General features: G+C 39.8%; 1 pseudogene; it reads right to left on the bottom strand.

The window, feature by feature from the left end:
- Positions 1-1,344: 1,344 nt before the first annotated feature.
- On the bottom strand, positions 1,345-1,910 carry LOC109554100 (phosphatidylethanolamine-binding protein 1 pseudogene; annotated as a pseudogene).
- Positions 1,911-9,047: the final 7,137 nt, after the last annotated feature.

Genomic DNA, 9,047 nt, shown 5'->3' with positions numbered 1-9,047 from the left:
ACACAGCATGAAAGGTAGGGGAAAGAGCTTAGGGCTTGAGAATCTGATGAAAAAGAAAGTTAAAGTGTTAGTCGCTCAGTCATGTCCTACTCTTTGGAACACCATGCACTGTAGTCTGCCAGGCTCCTCTGTCCAAGGAATTCTCCAGGCAAGAATACTGGAGTAGGTACTCATTCTCTTCTCCAGTGTATCTTCTTGACCCAGGGATTGAACCAAGCCTGAATTTCAGGCAGATTCTTTACCATCTGAGCCATGAGGGAAGCCCCTGGTCAAGCTGGGATTTAAATTGGGATTATTGGGCTTCCTTGGTGGTTCAGATGGTAAAGAGTCTGCCTGCCCTACATGGTTAGTATGGTACAGTCTCATTATCATTATTTTGTTGGGTTTAGTGAATACATTTATATTTTAAATTTCTCTTATTTTTTATTTTATAAATTTATTCCTAAATAAAATTTATTTAAATCACCTAAACTGTACAAATACAAAATTGTGATTACAAACATGCTTTTCAATATTTATTTTTAATTTTCTTCTTTCCTTCTTCCTTTTTTTTAATCTACACAGTGTTTTTATATTTATTCAACTATAAGCAAACAGCAGAATTAATACAACATCCAGAATGACTTTTTTTTACACCAAAGAGTGATCAAGTTAACAAGCACAGACTTTCAGATTTCTGGATAATCTTTTACCCAGAACTGCTGCTTATCTAGATGGCCAGGCTTTAACAGCAAAGTGACTTGCTCTCTGTAGCTTTTTCTGGTATTGTTCTATAAAGGAGCCAGAGTGGGACACTGACACCCAGTAACCAGCCTGAGGCATTGGGGGTTAGTGGACATGTGGGCCCCTCATTGTCTTGGTGAGACAGGGCTGTGAAAACATATGCCATTAGGAGACTTCATACACAGTTCTGTGCTCGGGCCCACAAAAGTAGAGGCAGTCAATCTCTTCTTTGTTTTCAACCTCCCTTAAAGATTCTTTGATGCTCTGTTCTAATATTGCAAACCTGGTCTTTTTACCAGAATTTTTTTTTTTCTTCTTTAAAATCTGGGTTGTCATTCTCACATTAACATTTTGATAAACTCCATCACAGTAGCAAAGTAACCCCCACCAAAACAGAGTTCAAGTTTGATCAAAACATAAACCCCCTAGAATTATACAGGGCAGGCAGAAGGGAAGAAAAGTCACCCTAAACCTAAATCTGACTGCTCAGGACTCGGGCAGGGAGTGGCAGGGTAGGGGGGTGGGTTGGGGGGTGGGTTGGGGGGTGTGTGTGGGCAGAAATCTACATTCATCACTAAAGGGAAACACTGTTTGGGGACTCTGGGACAGTGTCCCACTCCTCTACTTCTCAGACAGCCGTTCGTAGAGCTTGGACACATAATCATCCCATTCAGCCTGGTGACACGTACTGGTCACTGGGGTCCCCGAGGTCATACTTTTTGCAGAAAGAGGCCACTTTGAATTTGCCACGGTAGTCCCCAGATCAGTTGCTGAGAATGCACTCATCAAACTTCAGTGGTCTTTCCTGCTCATAAACCAGTCAGATGTAGTGATGCAGGCCTGTGCCCTTGGGAGGCCCAGAGCCCACATAATCTGAGAGGAATGTGCCACTGCTGATGTCATTGCCCTTCATGTTGACCACCAGAAAGTGGTGCCATTTCCTGTATTTGGGGGTCCTGCCTGCTGGGAGCATCCAGATCTGTTAAGACCAAGGTGTACAATTTACATGAATCAAGCCTGTCCCATGCATTGCCGGTGGGCCAGTTCTTAATCTGGGTGGGTGTCAGCACTTTGGCCAGTTTGTCGACCTTCACCCAGCCGTATTTGACCTGCAGTGGGTGCTGCAGCCTCTAATCCACTTCCTGTAGGCTCAAGGGCCCGGACCACTTCTTGAGGTCCCCCGGCATCACAGAGCTGAGGGGGTCGGACAGCAGGGAAAGAGGCTGGTGGACTCCTGAAGGAGGGCAGCATAGGTTCCCAGCGGTCTGCCTTTCCTTCCTTCCTTTCTTGTTTTCCCCATATATTTACAGTCTAGCATATGTCCTCTCTTTTGATCTTATCCAAATCTATATCTACAGGCCAAAAGAGATGGAGGAGCAGCATGGGAAGAACCAAAGAACAAAGCGCAGGGACATGAATGAAGGGTGGTGGCCCTTGTTACTCATAATGAATGTTCTGCGGTAGGATCACTCCCACTGCCCTTCTGTGTACCCACCACCTTCAGGTTTGCCATGACCATGGAAGTTATTTTGGCCAGTGGAATTTGGTAGAGGTGATATGTCACTTCCAAGTGAAGCATTTGGAGTCAGATCCTAATTTGCCTCACACTCCCTTCCCTTGTATCCAGAAGGTGCCTCCATCCACTTTGCTCCCTGAAAGGGTGTGATGAGTAGGGCCCCCTGTCCACCAAAGTCAGATGTGAGTGAGAAATAAAGCTTAGTTATGTTGAGACTTTCAGATTTGGGGTTTTTATGTGTTCATAGTGTAAGTCACCTTCTCTTCACTGAATCAGAAAGGTGTAACAGTCACTCCTATTTGTCTCATTCATTTGGTAACTAAAACCCCAGTTTATGGCCATTTAGCTAAAAAGTTCATTTCCTAGCCTTTCTTTCACTTAAAAATGCCTCTGTGACTTCATTGCAACCAGTGAGAAATGAGTGAAAGTAATTTTATAACTGTTGGTTATGCTCTTTAAGGAAAGGTGCATATCCTGCTTCCCCTTCTCTGGAATGCAGATATAATAACAGGAGCTAGAGCAGCCATGTTAGACCAGAGGTGAATATCATGTGTTGAAGATGACTATCAACAAGAAAAACCAGGGTTCCTATCACTGTGGACTGACTGGAACTATTATTGCATGTAAATGTATTGCATTTAAGACAAGATTATTTAGACTTTGATTACAGCCAGTTGAGCTTTTAACCTAACACTCATAACCCAATAACAAGTCTGTGTGTTAGCCTTGTTTTGACATTAGAGTCTGGAGGATAGAGACAAGACCTACTCACGTGGACTTGTAAGAGAGTCAAGTTAGAGCTCTGCCCCTCTGGAAGCTGTGGTCTAGTGTGGGTTTCAGAAACTCAAGCAAGAAAAAGCCATATGGCAGAGACAGCTTCAGGATGCCATAGGAACATTTGTGAGGTGAACCTATATCAGTCCTGGTGTCAAGGAATTGCCTGATTAGGGAACCGTCATAGGTCAGCCTCCCCAGAAGTAGCCCATGACTCAAGGTTTCATGTACAAGTGATTTATTTCAAAGTTCCTCTCAGAAGGATTTCCCTGGTGGTCCAGTGGTTACTGATCTGCCTTCTGGTGCAGGAGACATGCTAGACCCCTGGTTTGGGGAGATTTCATATTTTGAGAGCTACTAAGCCCATGGGCCACAAGAACTGAGATCTCAGGCCATAGATCCTATGATCTGCAACAAGAGAAGCCATTGCAATGAGAAGCCCACTTACCATATCTAGAGAGTAGTCCCCACTCTCTGAAACTAGAGAATGCTCGTGCAGCAAGGAAGACTCAGCACAGTTAAATTTTTTTAAAAAGGACCTTCCAGAGAAACCAGTGAGGGCATAGGGGAATCAGGACAGGAAAAGGATGAAACTAGCCTGAGTGTGATTGCATGCAAGTCTTGGGGAAGGAAGCTGCAGCCTGTTTTCACAGGGAACTCTGGAACATAAGTTTGCCTCAAAAGTATCCCAACCCAAGGCTAGAGAGCTGGGATTTCACACTCCCACAAGCACCTACATCTCAGCCTTCAACTAACCTGGTGTCTATGAGGCCCTGCATTAGGTCCTCCAAAAATAAGTCAAAGGGGCCCATTAGAAGCCAAAGCACACCAAAGCCAGGGAAACACGATCTCAGATAATGCTGAGGTGTCCTCCACCTGCTCTGCCCTCTCCAGCATCACATCAGGAATCCCAGGAGGGGAAAGAGCCCCTTTTGGTAGCTGGATGTAATATTTCCTTTTTTATAAATTTTATTTTTATTTTGTATGGAGTATAGTTGATTTTTGCTTGCCAGTGCAGGAGATGTAAAAGATGTGGGTTTGATCCTTGGGTCCAGAAAATCCCCTGGAGGAGGAACTGGCAACCCACTCCTGGAAAATTCCATGGATGTAGAAGTCTGGCAGCCTACAGTCCATGGGGTCACAAAGAGGTAGAAAGGACTTAGTGACTGAGCATGCACGCATAGTTTATTTGCAATATTGTATTAGTTTCAGCTGTATAGGGATGTGATTCCATTATACATATATAGGTATCCAATCTTTCTTATATTCTTTTCCCATATAGGTTATTAAAGAACATTGAGTAGGGTTCCCTGGGCTGTACTGTAGGTCCTCCTTGATTATTTATTTTATATTTAGTAGTGTGTATATGCAGAGAAGGCAATGGCAACCCACTCCAGTACTCTTGTCTGGAAAATCCCATGGACGGAGGAGCCTTGTAGGCTGCAGTCCATGGGGTCGCTAGGAGTCGGACACGACTGAGCGACTTCACTTTTACTTTTCACTTTCATGCATTGGAGAAGGAAATGGCAACCCACTCCAGTGTTCTTGCCCAGAGAATCCTAGGGTCGGGGGAGACTGGTGGGCTGCCATCTATGGAGTCGCACAGAGTTGGACATGACTGAAGTGACTTAGCAGCAGCAGCAGCAGCAGTGTGTATATGTTAATCCCAAACTCTTGGTTTATCACTCTCCTCCTACCTTTCCATTGGTAACCATATGGAAGACTAGGAATTTTTTTTTTCTTTTTTTATTGAAGGATAATTGCTTTACAGAATTTTGTTGTTTTTGGTCAAACCTCAACATGAATCAGTCATAGGTATACATATATCCCTTCCCTTTTGAACCTCCCTCCCATCTCCCACCCCATCTCACCCCTCTGGATTGATACAGAGCCCCTATTTGAGTTTCCTGAGATGGTAAATTCGTGTTGTCTGTCTATTTTACATATGGTAATGTAAGTTTCCATGTTACTCTTTCCATACATCTCACCCTCTCCTCCCCTCTTCCCAGGTCCATAAGTCTATTTTCTATGTCTGTTTCTGCTTTGTAAATAAATTCTTCATTATCATTTTTCGAGGTTCCGTATATATGTGTTAGAATACAATATTTGTCTTTCTCTTTTTAACTCACTTCACTCTGTATAACAGATTCTAGGTTCATCCACCTCATCAGAACTGACTCCTTTTTATGGCTGAGTAATATTCCATTGTGTATATGTGCCACAGCTTCTTTGTCCATTCATCTGTTGATGGACATCTAGGTTGCTTCCATGTTCTAGCTATTGTAAATAGTGCTTTAATGAACAATGGGATACATGAGTGTTTTTCAATTTTGGTTTCCTCAGGGTATATGCCTGGGAGTGGGATTGCTGGGTCATATGGTGATTTTATTCTTAGTTTTTTAAGGAACCTCCATACCACCTTCCATAGTGACTGTATCAGTTTACATTCCCACCAACAGTGCAAGGGCATTCCCTTTTCTCCACATCCTCTCCAGCATTTACTGTTTGTAGACTTTTTGATGATGGCCATTTGACTGGTGTGAGGTGATATCTCATTGTAGTTTTGATTTGCATTTCTCTAATAATGAGTGATGTTGAGCATCTTTTCATGTGTTTGTTAGCCATATGTATATCTTCTTTGGAGAAATGTCTGTTTAGGTCTTTTTTTCCTCACTTTTTGATTGAATTGTTTGTTTTTCTGGCATTGAGTTGTATGAGCTGCTTATGTATTTTGTAAATCAATCCTTTGTCAGCTGTTTCCTTTGCTATTATCTTATCCCATTCTGAGGGTTGTCTTTTCACCTTGCTTATAGTTTCCTTTGCTGTGCAAAAGCTTGAAGTTTAATCAGGTCCCACTAATTTATTTTGTTTTTATTTCCATTACTCTAGGAGGCGGGTCAAAGAGGATCTTGCTTTAATTTATGTCGTCGAGTGTTCTGCCTATGTTTTCCTCTAAGAGTTTTATGTTTCTGGTCTTACATTTAGGTCTTTAATACATTTTGAATTTATCTTTGTGTATGGTGTTAGGAAGTGTTCTAATTGCATTCTTTACATGTAGCTGTCCAGTTTTCCCAGAACAATTTATTGAAGAGGCTGTCTTTGCCCCATTGTATATTTTTGCCTCCTTTGTCAACAATAAGGTGCCCATAGGTGCACCGGTTTATTTCTGGGCTTTCTGTCTTGTTCCATTGGTCTATATTTATGTTTTTGTGCCAGTACCATATATGGTACTGTACGTATATGGTACAATTGTCTTGATGACTGTAGCTTTGTAGTATAACCTAAAGTCAGGAAGGTTGATTCCTTCAGCTCCATTCTTCATTCTCAAGACTGCTTTGGCTATTCAGGGTCTTTTGAATTTCCATATGAATTGTGAAATTTTTTGTTCTAGTTCTGTGAAAAATGCCATTGGTAATTTGATAGGGATTGCATTGAATCTGTAGATTGCATTTGTTAGTATAGTTATTTTCACAATATTGATTCTTCCTACTCAGGAACATGGAATATCTCTCCATCTGTTTATGTCATCTTTGATTCCTTTCATCAGTGTCTTATAATTTTCTGTGTGTAGTTCTTCTGTCTCCTTAGGTAAGTTTATTCCTCGATATTTAATTCTTTTTGTTGCAATGGTGAATGCGATTGATTCCTTAATTTCTCTTTTTGATATTTCACTGTTAGTATATAGAAATGCAAGTGATTTCTGTGTACTGATTTTGTATCCTGCTAAACTTTGCTAAATTCACTGATTAGCTCTAGTAATTTTCTGATACTATCTTCAGGGCTTTCTATGTACAGTATCATGTTATCTGCAAACAGTGAGAGTTTTATTTCTGCTTTACTGATCTGGATTCCTTTAATTTCTTTTCCTTCTCTGATTGCTTTATCTAGGACTTGCAAAACAAGGTTGAATAGCAGTGGAGAAAGTGGACAGGTTTGTCTTGTTCCTGATCTTAGGGGGAATGCTTTCAGTTTTTCACCATTGAGAATAATGTTTGCTGTAGGCTTATCATATATGGCCTTTACTATGTTGAGGTAGGTTCCTTATATGCCCATGTTTTGAAGAGTTTTAATCATAAATGGGTGCTGAATTTTGTCAAAGGCTTTTTATGCATCTATTTAGATTATCATATGATTTTTATTTTTCAATTTGTTAATATGGTGTATCACATTGATTGATTTGAGTATAATGAAGTATCCTTGCATCCCTGGAGTGAACCCAAATTGATCATGGTGTGTGAACATTTTGAAGTGTTGCTGAATCCTGTTTGCTAAAGTTTTGCTAAAATTTTGTAATTGGGTTGAGGATTCTTGCATCTATGTTCATCAGTGATATTGGCCTGTAGTTTTCTTATTTTGTGTTGTCTTTGGTTTTGGTATCAGGGTGATGGTGGCCTTGTAGAATGAGTTTGGAAGTGTTCCTTCCTACGCAATTTTTTGAAGAGCTTTAGAAGGATAAGCATTAGCTTTTCTCTAAATGTTTGATAGAATTCTCCTGTGAATCCATCTGGTCCTGGGCTTTTGCTTTTTTGGAGATTTTTGATCACAGCTTCAATTTCAATGCTTGTAATTGGGTTGTTCATGATTTCTATTTCTTCCTGGTTCAGTCTTGGAAGATTGAACTTTTCTAAGAATCTGTCCATTTCTTCCAGGTTATCCATTTTATTGGCATGTAGTTGTTCATAATAGTCTCTTATAATCCTTTGTATTTCTGCATTGTCTGTTTTAACCTCTCCTTTTTCATTTCTGATTTTGTTAAATTGATTCTTCTCTCTTTTTTTCTGGATGAGTCTGGCTAAAGGCTTATCAATTTTGTTTATCTTCTCAAAGAACCAGCTTTTAGTTTTATTAATCTTTACCATTGTTTCTTTCATTTTTGTTCATTTATTTCTGCTCAGATCTTTCTGATTTCTTTCCTTCTACTAATCTTGTGTTTCCTTTTTGTTCTTTTTCCAGTTACTTTAGGTGTAAAATTAGATTGTCTATTCACTGTTTTTCTTGTGACGTAGGATTGTATTGCTATAAACTTCCCTCTTAGAACTGCTTTTGCTGCATCCTATAGGTTTTGAGTTGCTGTGTTTTCATTGTCATTTGTTTCTAGGAATTTTTTGGTTTCCCTTTTGATTTCTTCAATAACCTGTTGGGTCTTTAGAAATGTGTTGTTTACTCTCCACGTGTTTGTGTTTCTTACAGTTTGTTTTCCCTTGTAATTGATATCTGGTCTCATAACATTGTGGTCAGAGAAGATGCTTGTATGATTTCAATTTTCTTAAATTTACTGAGGTTTGATTTGTGACCTAAGATGTGGTCTATCCTGAAGAATGTTCCATGTGCACTTGATAAAAAGGTGTATTCTTCTGCATTTGGATGGAATGTCCTGAAGACATCAATGAAATCCATCTCCTCTAATGTTTCCTTTAATACTTGCGTTTCCTTATTAATTTTCTGTTTTGATGATCTGTCCATTGGTGTGAGTGGGGTGTTAAAGTCTCCCACTATTATTGTGTTACTGTCAATTTCTCCTTTTATGCCTGTTAGTGTTTGTCTTATGTATTGAGGTGCTTCTATGTTGGGTGCATAGATATTTACAATTGTTATGTCTTCCTCTTGAATTGATCCCTCGATCATTATGTAGTGTCCTTCCTTATCTCTTATAATCTTGTTTATTTTAAGGTCTATTTTATCTGATATAAGGATTGCTACTCCAGCTTTCTTTTGCTTCCCATTTTCATGTAATATAATTTTCCATCCTCTCACTTTCAGTCTATAAGTGTCTTGAGGTCTGAAATGGGTTTCTTGTAGACAGCACATACATAGGTATTGTTTTTGTATCTATTCAGCCAGTCTGTGTCTTTTGGTTGGTGCATTTAATCCATTTGCATTTAAAATAATTATTGATATATATATGCTCCTATTGTTATTTTCTTAATTGTTTTGGGGTTGATTTTGTAGATCTTTTTTCTTCTCTTGTATTTCTTGACTATATAAGTCCCTTTAACATTTGTTGTAAAGCTGGTTTGTGGTACTGAATTCTCTG

Source organism: Bos indicus, chromosome 29 (genome assembly GCF_029378745.1).
Source record: "Bos indicus isolate NIAB-ARS_2022 breed Sahiwal x Tharparkar chromosome 29, NIAB-ARS_B.indTharparkar_mat_pri_1.0, whole genome shotgun sequence".
Lineage (NCBI taxonomy): Eukaryota > Metazoa > Chordata > Mammalia > Artiodactyla > Bovidae > Bos > Bos indicus.
The sequence above is the reverse complement of the archived record's forward strand: the minus strand, read 5'-3'. Positions and strand labels throughout refer to the sequence as shown.